Source organism: Natrix helvetica (genome assembly GCF_964273705.1).
Source record: "Natrix helvetica genome assembly, chromosome: 1".
In the NCBI taxonomy this organism is placed as follows: domain Eukaryota; kingdom Metazoa; phylum Chordata; class Lepidosauria; order Squamata; family Natricidae; genus Natrix; species Natrix helvetica.
The window spans coordinates 60,281,197-60,302,322 of record NC_138548.1 but is presented as its reverse complement, the minus strand read 5'-3'; positions in this window follow the sequence as shown (position 1 = coordinate 60,302,322).

The following is a 21,126-nucleotide window of genomic DNA, read 5'->3' as shown; positions in this document are numbered from 1 at the left end:
ATTCTTGATCTTGTATCTTTCATTCCAAATTTATTCTGAAATGTTAAAGATAATTCTTATTCACCATGATGAACAAAGAACTGAGGAGAGGGTGGTTGCTCGGATGTTAACTGGGAACAGATGGTGTCCAGTGGTGCTGGCTAAGGAAGCAGTGGCCATGGAGAAAATTGGTGGTTTACCCTCCTCATTCAGGTTTGATTAATGAACCAGAAAACTCCAGAGCTTCTAGAAAGGCCCAAAGGAGTCGTGGTGCAGAAGTTTTTTTTTCTTTCGTGATTTCCCTTTTTCAATTAAGTTTGACATTTTTGAGAGTGTGCTTGGTTACAGACCATTAATCTGTACTTGAAAGCCAAAAAGGAGACAAAACTTTAATAAAATAAAAAGAACAAATGAACACTGAAATGTCATGTTGAATATTACACACTCTGTTGTTTAGGTCACTGCATCATGAGTTTGCGAGAAGTCAAGTTTAAACAATTAAAGAGAACTGAAACTTAATACTGTGAAGAAGAGATGTTGTCAACTTCTCTAAGCTCATTCGCCCCCACCCACCACCCCACCCCCAGAATACAATACTTTCAGGAATTTTTTCAAAGCATTCTTCCTCCTTCAAAAAAAGGGGAGAGCTTTTTTGGCTCAAGAAGTTACAGATCTTTTAAAAAAAGAGAGTAAAAATAAAGTTGTGGGACTTTAAACAGGTAGCCATGGCTGCAGAGAGCACAAAGAATAGAATAGAATGGAATAGAATGGAATAGAATGGAATAGAATGGAATAGAATGGAATAGAATGGAATAGAATGGAATAGAATAGAATAGAATAGAATAGAATGGAATGGAATGGAATAAAATAGAATGGAATGGAATAAAATAGAATGGAATGGAATAGAATAGAATTCTTTATTGGTCAAGTGTGATTGGACACACAAGGAATTTGTCATTGGGGCATATGCTCTCAGTGTACCCAAAAGAAAAGATACATTTGTCAAGAATTATAAGGTACAACACTTAGTGATAGTCATAGGTTACTAATAAGCAATCAAATCATACTAGGAAATAAATAAAACAATTTAAATTGTAAAGACATAAGCAACATGGTTATATAGTCATAACTGGGGAAAGATAGGTACTAGAGAGGATGAGGAGAATAATAGTAATACAGTGTTAGTAAATAAGTTGACAGTGTTGTGGGAATTAATTGTTTAGCAGAGTGATGGCATTCGGGGGGAAACTGTCTGTTAGATCTGGGCAACGAGAGAACAGACTGCGGACAACGAAGTGACTTAACAGCTCTTTATTAGTAGTAGTAGTGATCCAGCTTGCTCTGTGGCCGGAGGGTTCCCCTTTTATAGGGATCGGGTACGCCTCTCGACCAATCAGAGCGATACCTGTTTCCCGCTGTAGCAGCGGACCAGAGAGGAGACTTACTACGATATATGTTAATATCTAACACCCCTCCCCTCTTAGACGGAACATTTCGGTTAGTTATGTAGTCCTTAAGGTATGTTGGCGTTTGCCTTACTCGGGAGGAGCGTCGCAGTTCGGGTTGGTCAGAAGTAGTTGCAGGATCAGTTGCTTTCTTTGCTTCGAGTTCTGGGGTTTGCAGGCTTTCGTTGCTTGGGCGTTCGGGGGTCTGCTCGCTTACGTTGCTTGGGGGTTGTTCCGTTTCGCGCTCGACCTCTTGTTCTGTCCTGGGCTTGCAGGTGTCGTAGTTCTCTGTGTTGGGGCTCTCGAGTGGCTGACTTTGCATTGGTAGGTAGCTCTCGTTCTCGGCTCGTAGGTCTGAGTGCGCCAGGCGACCCCGAAGTTGATCGATGTGCCTTTTCCAGTTCCGCCCATCTTCCAGTTCTAACAGATACGATCGTGGACTCGTGATGCCAATGACCTTTGCCGGCATCCACAATGTTCCCCCTGCATAGTTGTGGGCGTATACCGAATCCCCTATGCTAAAACTCCGAATTTTGCTTGTGGAGTCTGGGGGTGCTGTGGCAGAGTAATTGGGGTGAAGACGGTCCAGGTGAGACCGTAGACGGCGGCCCATGAGCATTTCAGCGGGGCTCCTACCCATCGTTGCGCTGGGGGTAATGTGCTGAATGAGGAGATAATGGTCAATGCGTGTTTGCCAATCACCTGGACCCATCCTAGCGAGGGCCTCTTTTGCGGATCGCACCATTCTCTCCACCTGTCCATTTGATGCCGGATGGAATGGCGCGACAAGGGCATGCCGAATTCCCTGACCTGCTAAGTACGTTTCGAATTGCATGGCTGTGAATTGGGGCCCGTTATCGGATACCAGGAGGTCGGGCAGGCCATGAGTGGCGAAAAGTCGCCGTAGAACCTTAATGACTGCCTCTGCCGTGGTCGAAGTCATTAGGACTACTTCTAGCCATTTGGAGTATGCATCCACAACTATAAGGAAAGTCTGACCTTGAACTGGCCCTGCGAAGTCGATGTGTATTCTCGACCAGGGTGCTTTCGGCTTTTCCCATTCTGTGGCGGGCGCTTCCGGGGGTGCTGATCTCGATTCTTGGCATGGATCGCAAGTGGCCACCCACTCCTCTATCTCTTTATCCATGTTTGGCCACCAAACGTAACTTCTCGCTAAAGCCTTCATCCTAACGATCCCCGGATGCCCAACATGTAACGCATCTAACACATTTCTACGTAAGGCATAAGGAATAACAACTCGATCCCCCCACAATAAACAACCCTGTAACACTGAGAGTTCGTCCCGTTTCGACCAAAATACTTTGAATTCCGGGCCCACATTTCCCTTCGGCCACCCCCTCCAAACCCAAGTTTGAACTTGCTTTATTATATTGTCTTTAGAGGAGAACCTTGCAATGTCGCAGGAAGAAACCGGTCCTGAGTCCAAACAGTCAATGAGTAACACCGGTACTTCGGGAGTGGGGTCTGGCAAAAGGTCCGGTAGTGGGCAACGGCTGAGTGCGTCTGCGTGTCCTAGAGTGGAGCCCGGTCGATGTATCAGCTTGTATGAGTACGCGGCCAGGAAAACAGTCCACCTGGTCATGCGTGGAGAAAGGGAGACTGGAGTGGGGCGGTTTCCCGCCAAAAGTCCCAACAGCAGCTTGTGATCTGTAATCAGTTCAAAACCGCGGCCGTAGAGGTATTCGTGGAAACGTTTTACTCCAGCTACAGCAGCTAACGCTTCCCTGTCCATCTGGCTGTAATTCCTCTCGGCCGATGAAAGAGTCCTGGAGTAGAATGCGATGGGTGCTTCGTTTCCGTTTGGCATCCTGTGGCTGAGGACTGCGCCAACTCCAAATGGTGATGCGTCGCAGGTCAATACCAGCGGGAGCGTCTGGCTGTATTGGACTAGCAGTGAGTCAGTGGTGAGCAGGCGCTTTACTGCGGCGAAGGCTGCTGCTTCGGATCATCCCCATCTCCATGTTGCGTTCCTCTGGAGTAGTCGATGTAATGGCTCAGCAACGGTCGCCTTCTGTCTCAGAAAAACGCTGTAGAAATTAAGTAGTCCGAGGAAGGCCTGCAGCTCGGTCTGATTACGTGGTGTGGGGGCGTCCTGGATCGCCTTAATTTTCTTTGAAGTGGGGTGTATTCCCTGACCATCGATTCTATATCCCAGGAATTCTACGCTAGGCACGTTAATTTGGCATTTTTCCTTTTTAAGGCGGAGACCCTTCTCTCTGATTCTGGCCAAAACAGTTCTGACTCTTTTATTTAACTGCTCCTCGTTTGCAGCGGACACCAAGATGTCGTCGAAATAGGGGACGACTCCCGGTATCCCTTGCAAAAGTCGTTCCATGACGCTCTGGAACAAACCTGGAGCAATGCTCACACCGAATTGTAGCCGGTTGCATTTGAATGCCCCTCTATGCGTCACTATAGTTTGGGCCTCCGCTGTGGCGCTATCCACGGGCAACTGCTGGTAAGCTTGTGCCATGTCTAACTTAGCAAATATCTTTCCTGGCCCCAACGAGTGCAATAAGTGCTGTACTACTGGCACAGGATATGCGCTTTGTTGTAGCGCGACATTAATTGTGCATTTATAGTCCACGCAGATGCGGACTGACCCGTCTGGCTTGACTGGGGTCACGATGGGAGTTTCCCAGCGCACGTGATCCACCGGCTCAAGGATTCCTTGCTCCACTAACTTATCTATCTCTTTGTCTATTTTTGGGCGGAGTGCAAAAGGCACTCGTCTCGGTTTAAGTCGGATTGGCGCCACTTTGGGGTCTAAATTGAATGAGATTGGTTTACCCACATACTTACCAAGACCGGGGCTGAACACATCCTCGAACTCCTTAAAGATCTGCTCAGCGCTGCTGTTCTCCACGGTGTTGATTCCGGTGACTTCTAGCCCCAAGGCTTCAAACCAATCTAGTCCTAGAAGGTTCTGTAACGGTGCACTGGCGATGGTCACGGGCAGCTGGGCTACGATGTCCTTGAAACGGATCTGGAATGTGCCTTGGCCCACGATGGGGACTCGGTTCCCCTGGTAGTCTCGAAGCAGGATGTCTGGAACGCGTAGTTGGCTCTTTTTGAGGCTAGGGATAGCCTGTTTCATGGATGCCCATGAAATGATCGTCAGGGACGATCCTGTGTCAACTTCCAGCTTGCAAGGTGAGCCCTCCAAGAGGACTGTGACTTTCAGCTTTTTAGGCCGCTTGGTGCGGACCTGCCTTATTGTGGTGAGATACGTTCGCAATTCCTCTCTCTGGGTCAACTCTATCTCAGCATCTGTATCCTGAAAATACTCTCGTTGAGCGTCTTGATAGAACGCTCTCTCAGCTCTTTGGGTGTAATCTCTCTGGGAATACGCTCGCTCAGCTCTTTGGGGATTTTCTCTCTGGGTAAACACTTGTGGATTTCTCTCTGGGCGCCCTTTTTGACTTCGCCAAGCCCCTGGGTTGGGCTTCTGTTGGCGGTACATAGGTGGCTGCCGTGAGGCAGGGACTTCGCTCCGGCACACTCGTGCGATGTGCCCAAGTTTGTTGCAGTGCGAACAAACAACGTTTCTGAACCTACAGGTAGACCGGGGGTGATTCCCTCCGCAGCTTGCGCAGGGCAGCAAACGGAGTCCGGGTCTCCCCCCAGGCCTCATGTGACTGCTCCGCATCAGGTGACTGTCCTCGAACTCGGGATCCTCATAGTCGGGGTTGGTGTCCTCGTAGTGAACTCTGGTGTGCCTGGGTGCTGGCTGGCTTGCGCTGAAACCACGTTGTATGGTCACCGATGATTTCTCCGCTGACTCTGATGCCCTTGCTTCGTTGAGTGCTATCTGTAGGGTTAAATTTGGGTTTGCCAACAGCTTCTTTTGTAGCGAAATGTCTCTTAACCCACAGACAAATTGTGCCAGGATATGCTCGTCCAGATCCCTGAACTCGCAGTGAGTTGCTGCTTTACGCAGGGCTGCAACATATTGGTTGATTGATTGTCCCGCCTTCTGGTTCCGCGTGTTGAATTCCTGGCGGCAAACATGGTGGGAAGGTTTTGGCGCGTAATGAGTCTGTAGAGCCTGTTGCAACGCCGTCCATGATACCGCTTGTATCGGAGTAGGCGCTGTTAGGTCTCTGGCCGTGTTGAAGACCTCTTTTCCACAGTAGCCGAGGAAGATGTTTTTCTTTCGGGCGTCGGTTATCCCCGTGTATTCGTTTGCTTCGAGAAAGCAATCGAAACGAATCATGAATGCCTCCCATTCGTCGTTCACTGGGTCGAACGGAGCGGGGGGAGTGTGCATCGCCATCTTCTCTAGTTTGAATTTGCCGCGCTGCGGTGTCCTGAGATGGCTGCCGGAATTTCTGCCGAATTCCTAGGCTGGTTCAAATCCGGAGATTCTGAAGTAGTGTTCTTCGTCCTATCTGTCTCTCGATCCCACCTTCGTCGCCAATGTTAGATCTGGGCAACGAGAGAACAGACTGCGGACAACGAAGTGACTTAACAGCTCTTTATTAGTAGTAGTAGTGATCCAGCTTGCTCTGTGGCCGGAGGGTTCCCCTTTTATAGGGATCGGGTACGCCTCTCGACCAATCAGAGCGATACCTGTTTCCCGCTGTAGCAGCGGACCAGAGAGGAGACTTACTACGATATATGTTAATATCTAACACTGTCCTTGTGTTTTGTGTTTATCATTTTATCCTATATGTTGCCATATTGGCTGCCTCAGTTCATCAAATTGGAATGAGCTGTAAATGAGGGTAGACTAAGGGGAGAAACCTGTTCTCAGGGTATCTGCTAATTGCACAAATAAAACAAATATGTTAGAAAATAATGAGGCACATTTTCTTCCTGGAAAATGTTCCACTTCCTTCCACCTTCTCCTTTCTGTCCCATTTAAATCAAGAAGTATAAACTCCATTGAGCTGCTTGGTTTACTCTTTAAGGATAGACTTACTAATTAAGAGAAGCTTGGGGATAAAATATTGGTGTGCTTTAGCTGGGAAACTGCATACTAATTATGGGCTTTAATCACTTTAAATAAAGTAAATCAAATTAATAAACATGCATGGCTAAATAGAAACGAGGTGGGGAATCAATTTCTGCACTCTTGGCATTGGCTTTTTTTTAGTTTAAAAATTGAACTGTTACTGCAAGTAAACATTTTACTACCTGCTGCTGTTCTGTAATGTGCATCCAAGGAATTAAAAAAGCATTTCACTGACCATGAAGTTGAAAGAAAAATCTTTGGACTGAAAAGGACTTTTGGTCCTTTGAACCAGCTGGGTTTATATAAAGCATGCATGTTTATTTCTCTAGTTAATACTTTATCATAATCTGTGGCTTGAAAAAAATGTTAGAAAACAAAATCTTGCAAGCTTCATTTAATCCAACCTTATAAATAATGGGATATGCATACCTTTCAAAAACTAATTTATCTGTGAAGTTATTTGCTTTAGAAGAGTAAGAATAAGATTAGGACACACAAAGTTGAATCTGCCCCAAGATTTTTAAAATGCATTGTTCTTTAAGCAGAAAACTAGTACAGTTACAACTTACAACAATTCATTTAGTGATGGTTCAAAGTTACGACTGCACTGAAAAAGTGACTTATGACCATTTTTCATACTTAATGAACATTACAGCATCCCCATGATCACATGATCAAAGTTCAGATGCTTGGCAACTCACTCATATTTATGACAGTTGCAGGGTCTTGGGGTCATGTGATCAGCTTCTGCAACCTTCTGACAAGCAAACTCCATGCAGAAACCAGATTCACTTAACAACCGTCTTAATAACTCAACAACTGCAGTGATTCTCCCAAGAACTGTGGCAAGAAAGGTCGTAAAATGGGGCAAAATTCACTTAACAAATGCTTCACTTAGCAACAGAAATGTTGGGTTTAATTGTGGTCATAAGTCAAGGACTATCTCTGTAGGTCACAACAATTTCAATCCAATGAGAGGTCTGTTTCCCATGAGTTTAATGCAAAGATGCTGAGGCCAGCTCCAATTTCTATCCATGGTTCTGGTTCCTTTCTCTAGAACCAAAAAAGTGAAAGAAAACATCAAACCTTCAGATATAGGAAGACACACACTCCTCTTCTTGATCCCACTCTAAACATATACAGCTTTCTCAATTATTCCTGGTAAAACTTCCTCTTGCATATCTCTCCAGGCATGCCCTCGCTTGCTTGCAATAAGAATGCTCGCTGCATTGCACATTGGGAAACCAGTACAGGTCTTCTGCAGCTGCTTCTTGAACCTGGTAGAACCAGACCAACCGAAGACTATGAAAATTAAATCAACACCTCAACCACGTGTAATGACTTATCTACATATTATTTCCAAATCACTTTAGGAAGACACAACAAACAAAACAAGCTATTCCACGGTATTCTGGACACATACTGGTTCTCATTCTCGGGCAAGGGCATATCCTATTGCAAGGAGTTGCTGTATAACTGAAATGTAGGCCAGGTTAAGTGAAAGGCTTTTCAGAAATAGTTTGCCTTTTTTAATATTTAATTGCAAATATTGCCAATGTTCTTATTTTAATACTTTATGCAACTCACAAGAGCAATAGCACTTAGACTTATATACCACTTCACATTGCTTTACAGCCCTCTCCAAGTCGTCTACAGAGTCAGCATATTGCCCCCAACAATCTGGGTGTGCAGAAGGTTGGAAGGCTGAGTCAACCTTGAGCCGGTGAGAATCGAACTCCTCGAGTGAGGAGTGAGTTAGCTTTGCGGTACTGCATTCTAACCACTGCACCACCACAGCTCAATTTCAATCTGTGGTACTAAATGACCATAGTGATGAATTTACGTCTCTGAAATCCTCTATCAGACCACGTTAGATGGTCTGCTTATCCTTAATATTTTGAAAAGGGAATATATATTTCTGGCACATCTCCCAGAACCATTTCCACTAATACCTGAAATGATATATTCTATTGTGAATGATTTTTACACTAACTATTTCTAGAAAATGTAAGTTTTGTCTATAAAGTGAAGTTGAACTCATCACAGTATGATCCTCCCAGAAAAAAAAAATTGGGAATCCTTACTGGGACTGTATCTTTAGCATGACATCTTAAATATATATTATAACTGCTCCTCCTGGTAAATGTACTAGTAACTGGTTATTTTAGGGGTATTGTTTTTAATTTAATTTGTATGTGTTTTAGGGTTCTAAATTATATTTATATACTGGCTCTGTACAGTTCTTTTAATTCTATTTTAACCTCCTCCATTCCAACTGTACATATTTAATTCTATTTATTGTATTTTGTAGATTCTTTACATGGACTGTACACCGCCCCGAGTCCCTTTTGGGAGAGGGGGCGGTCTAGAAGCACGGTAAAATAAATAAATAATAAATAAATATATTTTATCTGTTCTTTAACCTAAAGATTTCCAAAACAGTTTAACTATAGTAGAAGTAATGCAGCCCCTGCTTTCACCACAAAAAGGAGGAGTAAAAGGGACTTCAGGTATTCAAATTCCTTCCCATGGCCCCTGGGATGAAAACAGGAGGAGGAAGAGGAAGAGGAGAAGGAAGAATTGTAAAACTAGAATTACCTAAACTCAATTAATAAAATAAATCATGCATGCAAACATAACATCATAACAATCAGGTATTTTTAGTTGAAAGGATATTAGATACATTTTAGGCAGACAATCAAAAGAGGCCATGCAATGTCCAGTAAGGTGTGGCTGACTAATCTATATATAATGTTCAGGAATAATGAAAGGAGCACATCTTAACAAATTTTGAATAAGAATTTATTTGGAAAACTTTGTGCTTGTCAAATATTCCTAAAATAAAAAGAAACTGCATGTCCTCAAAGTGTTCAGTTTTAGATGTACATTTTTGCATTTTTTTTCCAGCCACCTTGGAAGTCCTGCACTAAACTTAATAACTGAAAATTAAATAGTTGTACACTGTAGGTCAAAGTCTCTGTGATTTCTGAGCTACCAGTGAAGATGTGTAAATATCTTTATTGCATTCTTTACATGTGAAAATTTGTAATATACTTTCACCTATTGAAACTGTTGACCAATTTCCTCAAATATGGAATAAGACAAATCTATATCTTTCCCAAGGGATTTTAGTGACGACGCTTAAATCTAGAACAACTACACTTTTAAATGACTAATTCAACTGTTCAAACATAAGCCTGTACATGCATTTTATGGTAAAATGCAAGTTAAATATTAAAGGATCTGATGACTAAAACGGGTGTTTTTATGCTTTATAAAATAAATAACAGTCGATGCAAAGTTGAAAAGTTCAAATCCTAGTATTTGAGCCTGGCTAAACAACATTGAAAAAACATTCAGTGGCAAAGTTTTTATAGATGTTTTTCGATCTCTTTTTGTTTGAATTTGGCTGTCTACCTAAGAGAACAAAGGCATACCAGCTACATTTTATAACAGGAACTAAAGGAATAAAACTGTCTTTCAGATTATTATGCTTATTTCCACAAACTTTAAAAACATTAGTTGATGTGCAAAACATGTGGTCCTCCACAATCCTGCATATTAGCAAAAATATACTTGCATGAAAACAGGATTTCATCAGTGTGCAACAAACAAACAACCCCAATCCAAGTGGATTTCACTCTTCTCACTTTCACAAAGGATAGAGGGGAAAAATGAATAGGCACATCCTCTTTATGTTAAATAAAGGATTGTGAAATCTACAGCAGACTAATGTGGTCACCAGTTACTGGAACCACTAAAACCAGCAAAGGCTCCCTTCTTTGAATGAACCACCTTTGACGTCTCACACTTTTTCTCTGATCTCTGATCTGTCTTTTATGACATCTCCTAGAATCAAAGAACATAATGCTAGTCTAACAATGTTCTGGGATTCTTTCCAAACCTTATATTAGTGTATATTATTCATATCCCAATTTAGGATTTGAAAACAAAGGGCAGAAAGCCTGAAAAGATACGCTTCAGATCTGAAAGGCTCAAAACTCAACTTTCAAGCCAGAGGAGTGCAGCAGGGGTGAAATCCTATCGGTTCGGATTGGTTCTCCCGAACTGGTAGCGGACATTGGGCCTGGGGTGCTGAACTGGTAGGGACTGCTGGCTGGCCATGCCCCTGAACAGGTGACCCGGTCGCCGCTCGCTCTCCCCGCCCAGTCTCTGCTTTCCACCATCTCAACCTGCCTCCCCTTCTCCCTTCCCTGCGGCCTGCAGCCCTGCCATGCTTGCCTGCCTTCCATGCGGCCTTTCCAGTGTCCCTGTGCCAGCTTGTGAAGGCAGGCAAGCAGAGGGCTGCATGGAAGGCAGGCAAGCATGTCAGGACCAGCCAGCCACGGGGAAGGGAGCTAGTGGCCTACTCCCTTCCCTGCAACCCTGCCATGCTTGCTGCCTTCCATGCAGCCTTCCATATGACCTTTCTGGCGGTCTGCTTGCCTTCAGAGGTCTGCGCCCAGGCTGCCGCAACCAGTGGGCGGGTGGACATCCCTTGGTGGAGATGCAGCTGCTGCTCTAGGGCAGAGAGGGTCAGCGGTGGTGGCGGTGGTACTCTGGGAGGGCAGGCATGAGGTGGATGTCCTGGGGCTGCTGCACATGCGCACCACTTGCCCTCCCAGAGTGCCACCACTGCCAGATGCAGGGAAGAGAGCTCCAGCTCTCCTTCACTGTGCAGAGCTCTCCTTGCACAGGACTCTCTAGAGCGGCGCAGGAGAGCTGGAGCTCTCATCCCTGTATCCAGCAGTGGTGGCTTCTGCTGCTCCCCATTCTCCTTCTTCATGAGGAAACATGAAGGGGACCGCAGTGGTGAGGAGTCTCCTGCACAGTGGGGCTCTCACACTCTGCGCAGCCAGCTACTCATCACATTTTACAAGTTGGCCATGCCCACCTGATCAGATACCCACCAAGCCACGCCCACTGCTAGGGAAAATTTTGGGATTTCACCACTGAAGTGCAGTCTATGTTCCTAATGCAATAGAAGTAACAACTTAATGTACAACTGAGCAAAAAAGGAAAAGCTTGCAACAAGAGATGAGAGATGAGAAGAGAAAGGATGACCAACATCCTGAGAAAGGAAGTTCTTAGCATCAGATCTCAAGCTTTTGGGGTCTCTGTGCCTTATTTCAAAGTAAACTAAGGAAGAGCTAGGTCATTTGTCTACTGGTGAGCCTACAAAACACTGTCAGGTACCAAATTGTTACAGTGTTGAAGAAAGGAAGGAGGGAGGGAGGAAGGGAGAGAGAGAGGGAGGGAGGGAGGGAGGGAGAGAGAGGGGGAGAGAGGAAGAACAGAATAGAAGAACAGAATTGGAAAGGACCTTGGAAGTTTCCGAGTCCAACCCCCTACTCAGGCAGAAAACCTTATACCATTTTAGACAAAGGGAGGGAGGGAGGCGAGGCATATGTAGTGCAGCCCTATGAATCTGTTCATTGTGTTGATAATTGCTATGGGTTTTTTTGTGTGTGTGTATGAGAGCTCTAAAGGGAGGAAAGAAGGAAAGAAAGAGAAAAGGCAAACTTCAAGCCAAAGTTAAAAACTGACGATTTACTGTATGTTATGAAAGTTGTAATTGTAAGAAAATTGTAATTATGATCCTATTTCTCTTACTATGAATGCCTGACTGAACAGTTTAAGTTTTCCTAAAGTAATTATTTACATCAATAATCTGACAATACATTGTTTATTTTGAAGCAGTGGGCAGCAGCTTAGTTTTGAATTGTTTTTATTGCTTTTTAATTAGCAATAAAATGCTTTAACAAAAAAGTGAAATACGAGAAAACATAGTAATAATAAATCATTTTAACAGTAAACAGTTACCATTCTAAATATAATCTAATGTGACGATCATTCAAATATGTATATATTTCTAATATATCATAACATAAATGGATTCTCTGTACTATTACTATAGCCAAAAGACTGATATTGCAGTATTGGTGCAAATGGCCTGTTTAACCCAGTGGGTTGAAGACCTGATTGCACTTGGCACCTATGAGCATGTTGTCCTATAGAGGTACACTTTATAGGACTAGCGCCTAGACTTATATAACGCTTCACAGTGCTTTTACAGCCCTCTCTAAGTGGTTTACAGAGTCAGCCTATTGCCCCCAACAACCTGGATCCTCATTTTACCCACCTCGGAAGGATAAAAGGCTGAGTCCACCTTGAGTCCGGTCAGGATATTTATTACATTCATTATATTTATATGGAGACATATAATGAACTATGTGGATCATTTATACAAAATTCAATAGCTTAAAAAAAAACCTGTTAGCAATAGATTGAAATTTCAGTCTAATTGCACTGGCAGAAATGATTTGGTTCTAAAGTATCTTGATGCAGAGCCAAAGTTAGGTGTCTGCAGGCAGCAGGAATATTGAACCAAAGAGATATGTAGATAGGGAATATTTCACAGGTCTAAACAACCTCCTTATACAAGAGTTGCACTATGTACTTCCTGATTGCATTATATAAAAGGTTTAATGCGCAAGCTGATAGTTTTCTCCTATTATGTAACAATTTAACTGCCTGAGCTCTCCAACAGATGGTGAAAAAAAAGGTAACATCTTGTTTTTATTAAGAGTATTATTTTAGCATTTTACAGCTTTTGAAAGTCAGCATCAGTTAATCTACGGCTACCATGTATCAGCCAAGCAAACTCTCAATCTAAGGAGCGCAGCACTGAACTGCCTCGAGCAGCCCTTGTAGGGAGGCTCATCTGAACAGCAGCAGGCTCAGAAGTGGTATTCTACTGGTTCGGACCGGATTGCCAGAACCGGTAGCGGAAATGGTGGGCAGCTCCGTCCACCCACACCCGGCTCTACAGCATCCCATTTAGGCCATTTTTTCCGCCAAAAGCGCATGCGTGGAAGGATCTGTGCATGCGCGTAGGTGGTGGGTGGTGCGAACCAATAGGGAAGGTAAGTGTATACCACTCTTGAGCAGGCTACATATGCAATTCAAAGAGGTTATTCAAATAGCTTTTGAATCATCTGAATGAACATGCTGTCCCCAGTTTTGGATGAGAATTTGGGAGTCTGTGTCAAGGAAATATGAGAAGAAAGAAGGAACAAAAACAATTGTGATGAAGACTTATGGGAGAAGGTCATGGTGGCAGAAGAGGGAACTGAAGCAAAGGAGGAAAGAAGAAAGTGATTGAACAAGAGATCAAATGCAGAAGAAGGAATCAAACTGTAGGAAGGGGTGGGAGAAAAGTACAGGGAGAAGGAAATGAACTGAGCATGGTAGAGATTTAGCCCCAAAGACAAACAGTAGGCAAGGCAAAGAAGAAGCAGAAAAAAATGGAAGCGAGAATACACAGAAGCCTGAGAGAAAGAAAAGGAGTTTGGAAAAGGAGTAAGGAGAGAAAAACCGTTTAGGAATTCAGAGAGCATCAGGGTGGATTGTGGATTTGATTTGTTTCCAGTGTGTTCAGTTCCAAATGAAATCTGAGTTCACAGTATAAAAGAATAAGATAAAAAGGACAATAAAACGAATAGACAAGATGGAAAATCCAGCCAACTAACCATATGGAAACAGATGAAAAAATCAATTAACAAGGGCTTCGCCTACCCTCTCCAAGACTTGGGAGAACATCCAGACATTTAAGTCATTCCAGAACACCATCAGGTTTAGTTATTAATCAAGGTTCTCTTTGGGTTTTGAGGCAATACATATATCAGAGATTTCATAGGATGCTCTCTCTAAATGGATTTGGCTGCACGCTATGGAAAACAGGATATCAATTCCTATGTTTGTTCTTATGCTTGAAACTTAGGGACTTTGTCCTGATAACTTAAAAAGTATCCTTTCGTCGCATGAATTTTAGCTGATCTTCCATTTGATTAATTATAATCAAAGTATAATTCTAGGAAGCCCGAATTTAGAAAGTTCATTTTTGAACGTAGAAAATGTATGAAAAACAAGAAAGAAAGAAAGAAAGAAAGAAAGAAAGAAAGAAAGAAAGAAAGAAAGAAAGAAAGAAAGAAAGAAAGAGCTACAATGAGAAATATCTTGGAAAAAGTATCTCTCTTTCCTTTCCAATAGAAGGATATACTTTTTAAAGATTGGCTATATCACTTCTAGTTTTTAGAAGTGTTTCTATTAATAATATTATCTTTAAAAATTAAATTAACTGCTTAACTGCAAAAAAAAAACAAATAAATGGTTAGATTTATTAATTAACCATTAATAAATTAATTAATCAATTTATCTAATTCAGCTATCTGCAACCTGGTGGCCTCCAAATATAATACATGGGTTCAACTCTCATAATTCCTCTGAAGAACAGGAGGTGGGAGAACATTGATCTAACTAATTAAACTAGTTGGGATCTAAGGTCTTTTAAGCATATTGAAGCTTAATTCTGAGTAAACATGAATTATATGGCTTGAATTAGCAAATTTGAATTTATAATCTATGCTATTCCTTTTGAAATAAACACTTGTCCAAATATACAATTGCAGTGATTCCTTGCACTAGAATGAATGAATGGACTCATTTGTACTTATTTATAAAAATAATTTAATGCTTTTATTAAACATAATTCTAATACTTCCACTTTGAAGGGAAGATAACCACAAGCCAAGGAGGATATGTTTGATCACAGTTATCAGCCATTGCCCATATGGTTAAAATCTCCTTGCCTGTCTAACTTTCTTTCTCTGTTCTTTGTGTTTAAATTCCCAAGTCTGCTTCTATCTCAATTGCGCAACAAAAGCCACCTACAGCAAACAGGAAATCCCCACCCACAGCTGTATATTGTATATAGTATGCAAATTAAATGAATGTATGTAAATCTGCAATATTTACATGCTTAGTATAGATTGCAACATTTTAAGAATGCATTCAGCATTGAGAGAGAGATGAACCTGGGAGCTCATTAGTATTTGCCGAAGAGCATTGGTGGTGTTATCTTAGAGAAAGGCATGATGACGAGGGCATTATTAAAATGGCCAACATTGGAGCCCAGGTTCAGTATCTGTTCCTAGGACAACAAGCCATTCTCAATCATCATCTTTATCTTTGCACATTGGAAAATTATGCAATCCGTCTACTACTCTCTATTCCTTCTCTTAAAAGACTACATTTTTGTTGGCTGATTGGCAAACTTTTGAGGATATCTAGAATCAGCATTAAAGCCAAGCTCAGTGATAGGATAAATAGTTTACAGTCACAAGACTGGAAGCTGCAATCCAGCATAGGGTAGAGATGCCGTTTGGTTCTTGGCAATGACTTCATTCTGCTAAGGAAGGCTGAAAATACATGGAAGGGAATCTTTCAGCTTCCAGAGTCAAAGAAACAAACCTTGTGCTGCCACCTTGTGTCCAAGGCTAAATTTTCAGGGAACTCAATGCTCTTTCCCACCCCAAGTTGAATCACATGTACAAAATGTGAAAAGAACAGCCAATAAAGGCCTATTTGCGTTCAGAAATCAGACTGGCAATTTGGTTTACTTGTTGCTTTCAAACTGAGAAAACTTCTGGAACATATGTGAAGTTTGTAACATGAATGTAAAACACTGACCAATGTTGCTCTGATCATCAGAAGTTGATAACTCAAAATGTTATCTCGGTGATTTGCTCAAGGTTTAGCTAAACGTTTTGTGTTATACTTTTATTTATCATTTATATCTGACTTTAGATATGTTAAATCCTGTGATAATCTATCAGAACTAGGCTTGCAGTTCTATACTGGCCAATTTTTGTTTCTCATTCTTCAGTTTTAATTTTTGGTTTCTCCTATGTCTTTATTAGAGTTAGGGTAAATAGTTATATAGTCCAATTGTATATAGGTCCAGTGGTATATAGTCCAAAATAGTTATAATAAAAATCAGATATATTTAGAACACTGTTTTGTGCAGTATTGCCTGATACATGGATTTGTGAACATTTAATAGTTTTGTGAATAATTTTTACTAATATATCTCTGCTGCCTTTTCCCTGTCATTTTTACATTTTATTTATTCACATCCCATCTTAATTATTTTTATAAGTAGCTAAAGGTGGCAAACACACTTTTCTCCTCCTATTTTCCCTACAACCCCCCCCCCCCCCTGTGAACCGGGTTGGGATGAGAGAGGGTGACTGGCCCAAGATCACCCAGCTGGCTTTCAAGGCTAACATGGGATTTGCTTTCTAGCCTGGTGCATTAACCACACTAAACTAAACTGGTTCTCTATTAGCTATTTTTAAAATTGACAGATGGGTTGCAAAAATAAGAAACATTTGAATTTTGACAGATAATGGAGTTTCCATTTGTGTGATGATTCAAAAATGCCAAATCAGATGAATTGCACTAAATTACAAAGTAAATAAATGTCATCCGATGGCATCTATTTGGAGCCCTTGTTTGTTTATTTGAGGAATATCTACCAGTATATTGATTTTCTTATACAAAACAAAAGTTCATCAAAGCATTTACAAAATACAGAGATATGATAAAAATGAAAAACCTGAAGACACTAAGCATAACAAAATCATTAAATTTTGTTTTGGGTAAGCTTGTCTTAATAGAGTTCATGTGGGCAATAAGTCTCACAGTATATAATGGGGTTTTTTTTTCATCAAAGTAAATATACAAAAACCTAAAGCATGATCAAATTATAGATCACCTTTAAGTCTGATGAGTTTAAAGATGAGCACCTTTGACTGGATTGTTCCCATATCAGCATTGAAAGTAGCAGCTGACCAGCTATTTAGAAACTTTTATTATAATGTATTGTTAAGAACTAAAGTTGCTATAAGTTTATTTATTTGTTGTATGTATACCTTATCTTTCTTCCAGAGGCTTAAGGCAGTGTTCATGGCACTCTGTTCTCTAGTTCCTATCTTGTCAGATAGGTTCAGTTGATTGTGTGTGACTGGCCAATATCAGCCAATAAGTGTTTGTGATCAGGGGTGCAGTACAACCTGCATCTCCCTATTTGCACCCAACACTTTAATTACTACACCTAATTAACCAAAGTGCCAGAAACAGTGCCAAAAGCAGAAATAACATGGATCCTAACAGCATTGACTGTGGCAGGAAGACAGTGGGGCTACTGCTGTTATATCAATGATGATGATGGCTGTTAAGTAAGGAAGCTCCCCGTTAGGAGAGCGAGTGTGCAGAGAAGCGTAATGAGAGTGGTATGGAAGAACACACACAAACCAGCATACAGGGACACCGAATAGTATAAAATATAGTAGTTTAGTATGCGGAAATATAGAGGTATTCAGAGTTCAGTTTACAGTCCAAGTCATACACGGTTCAGTCAGTCAGTTATCAAATAATCAGTTTAGCACACAAAACAGCTAACAGTAGCAAAACACAGTATCTCACAATACACCGATCAGCATCTAGCAAACAGAGAGCTAACAGTCATTCTGGTTCCCTCTTATGGCTGCTTGAGATAACAGCAACCAACCACATTATAGCAGTACTTAAAGCTACAGTACCACCATCCTGGTTTATATATTGCTAACCCAACTGTTAGCTTACATTCCTAACAATGGCCATTCTACAAATGAAGATTATATTAGGTTCCATAGTCAGCCAGATGTTTAGACTGGATTTGGCATTTTTTATCCACATGTAGAGTTCTTCCCAAGGACCTCAGATAGGTAGATGTTGTGGTTTGATGGCTAAGCGTATCATCACAGGATGAAAGCTGTGAAGTAAAGACAGAAAGTAAAGCTGTCTTTTGCAATTGATTGTGGGTACTTTGTCAGTTATTAACGGTTACCGTTCATATCACATGTATTGTCTAGTAAATTTCCACATTCCTCATTCTGTGGGACATTTGTAATGAAATGAAAATTTCATTCTGAAAATACTGTATATTCAGGAAAATCTCTGCATTAGAAACTAGCACTTGTTGAGATGAAAAAATTGCATACTATGTGAATTGGTGCTAGCTGCCTATTTGTGGGAATATTGAGTTGAGAGTCTCAATATTCCCACAACTTTTTCTTATGTCAGCAACTATGGGTCACCCAGTTTCAAGGAAGCATTGAAATCAAACTACTATATGTATAAAAAGGCCTGCACTTTCATGTTAACAGAGGTAAACAATTGTTTTAGTGGCTTTATTATGCAATAAGGATTCTTATCAAGCGATACTGGATCTGAGAACCTTCTGCTGATTACAAGTCAAAGATCCTGATCAAGTTGTGCCAAGTCAAATGTCTGAGAACTCCTGATTTAAGCCTGAGCCTATTTACTGTTCTAAAATGCTACAATGGTGATAATCATTCAATTACCAAAACAAAACTAATAAGGGGAAATGGAATTTCAAAATAATAAACCTTTTCTTTCTTTCTTTCTTTCTTTCTTTCTTTCTTTCTTTCTTTCTTTCTTTCTTTCTTTCTTTCTTTCTTTATATTCCTCCATTTTCAATTCTAATAATTATTGAAAAGTATCTCTTTAACTTCACTGTTGAGTTCTGTACTCCAGCAATTCCTGGAGAGACACAATTCCCCGCCTCTGTTTCAAGCTTCACATTCTTCTTTGTGGGATGAGATATAAGGATGAAATGCCAGACTTGTGCTATGCCTCAAGAAGTATATCCTAATGCCCTGAGCAGAGACTGACTGATGATGAATTCCACTCTTAAATTGTTCCTTCAGGGAATCTTATCAGTACTCCTCATTCTCCATGCTTCTCTACAGTGGTGGGTTCCGGTACGGTTACAACGGGGCCTGGCGTCCACCCCATGAACGTGCACAGAGTGTGCACCCTTACCTCTTGTGACACCTACACGAACCTCTGCGATGCTCCAGCTGCTCAGTGGAGCGTCAAGCAGGCACTGTGTGCTCCGTGCACTCTGTGCACATGTGTGGAAGCGCCGAAGAGCTGAAATACAGGTAAGGAGCTCGGGCTGGTGGGTGGGCCCTCCGGAGCACCATACCAGAATGGTACCGGGTGCTCTGGGCAGGCACCGGTACACTCGTACCGGGGCGTACGGCCTGCAACCCACCCACTGCTTCTCTAGTACCTAAAGCTTTAAAAATCCTAAGCCTACCTGGTTTATCTTTCTTAACTGGTGCATTACCTGCATAATGCAAAACATACAGTTTAAAACTTTTAAAATAAATACATTGGTTTCCTCCAGAGTTCACAAAAGAGAAAGCCAGGTTCATGGATCCTTTTTTCCCTCTTCTGTTTCTGTGCCTCCAAAATAATCTGTCCTGGAGGGTTAAAGGGATTCTCTGAAATAACACAAGAGATTGCTGAAGAAGAGGCTTTTCCATCTTCCGGAGGGAAGAGGTGCTCTGCTACCAATAGTAAGAGCACCTTCATTCGCAGAAAGATCGTGTGAAAAGCATTTCCTGATAGACAGACAGATAGTTCAACTACACAAACACCAGACATACATAGATCATTTCAAGTGAGAACGCATGAATATTATGAAACAAGTTAAACAGATTTAACCATAGTTAGATCCATCCAACCTTTCTCTCCACCCTAACAAAAGAAAGCCATGTTCCTGCCCACTTTGCCTTGTGCATTGGAGCAATCAGCATCCCTAAGATATTAGGTAGGGCCTTCAATTACTCCACAGTTATCCATCTCTCATCAGAGAATAGTTTTGTAATTTACACGTAGTCTTCCTCACTATTACTAATTCAAGTAAATCAGTCCATAGATTATCATATGTGAGAATGACCTTGGGAGATGGGGGCAAAGAGATGCTGCTTAGGGGGTGGTCAGATAAGAGACATCATAGTCCACAACCGCATAGTGGGTGGAGGCTCAGAAGTGATCCTTCCTAAGTCCTCAGGCTGTAAAGGTGATTGTACTTTTAGTACAAACTTGCATGTAATATTGATTGTATAACCAGGTTCAGAGAACACCGAGGTCCCTTCAGGTAAAGGTGATTGTATTTTTAGGCTTGCAAGTTTCTGTTAATGTAATCTTACAATAAAGCAGAATTAGTTTATCTGGCCATGTTCTCTATCTGGCTTACTTGGTACGGCTGACACCTTGCTCTAAAGCAGTGCTTCTCAATTATTTTCTGTCATGCCCCCCCTAGGAAGAAGAAAACATTTCGCGCCCCCCGCGCGACTGTAAATAGTATCATTTGTCTATAAAATTGTTATAAGTACACCTCTGCATAACACTGTATCCTTATTAACGTATAAGAGAATAAAAAAAAAGAAAGAAATGTGGATCAATTTACAACAAAGAATAGCTTTATTAACTGTAGCAGAAAAGAGAGAGAGAGAGAGATTATATATCTCTGAATAAATATTCAGAAGAATCTATCCACTATAGATGATTGCTCTTTGCAGAATTACTATAGCTTTGTGTCCAAGCGTAGTTAGTTTAGCACTGTTTTGATAAGGCCTAAAAAGTGGAACTTGAATACGCTTAGGATTGTAGATATAAAACAAAGGGAAAATAATGAACTTTCAGTTTTGTTCAAATAGTTACATATGCTCTGATAGAAAGACATTACTACTTTCAAGGACAAAGTTCTCTGGCTTCCAAATTCCAAAACTCGGCTGCTGAGTCTTCCAGCAGCGGTGGCTCTAGGAGGGTGCTTTATGGTTGTGGGCTGGCTGCTGGAAGACTCTCTGTCTGGAAGACTCTATATCCAAAAGACTCTCTGTCCAGCAGCCAGCCCACAACCATAGAGCGCACTCCTAGAGCAGCCACTGCTGGAAGACTCGGCAGCCGAGTTTTGAAGTTTGGAAGGTGGAGAAGAAGTTATGCTCGTGAGCGTGGTCACCTCAT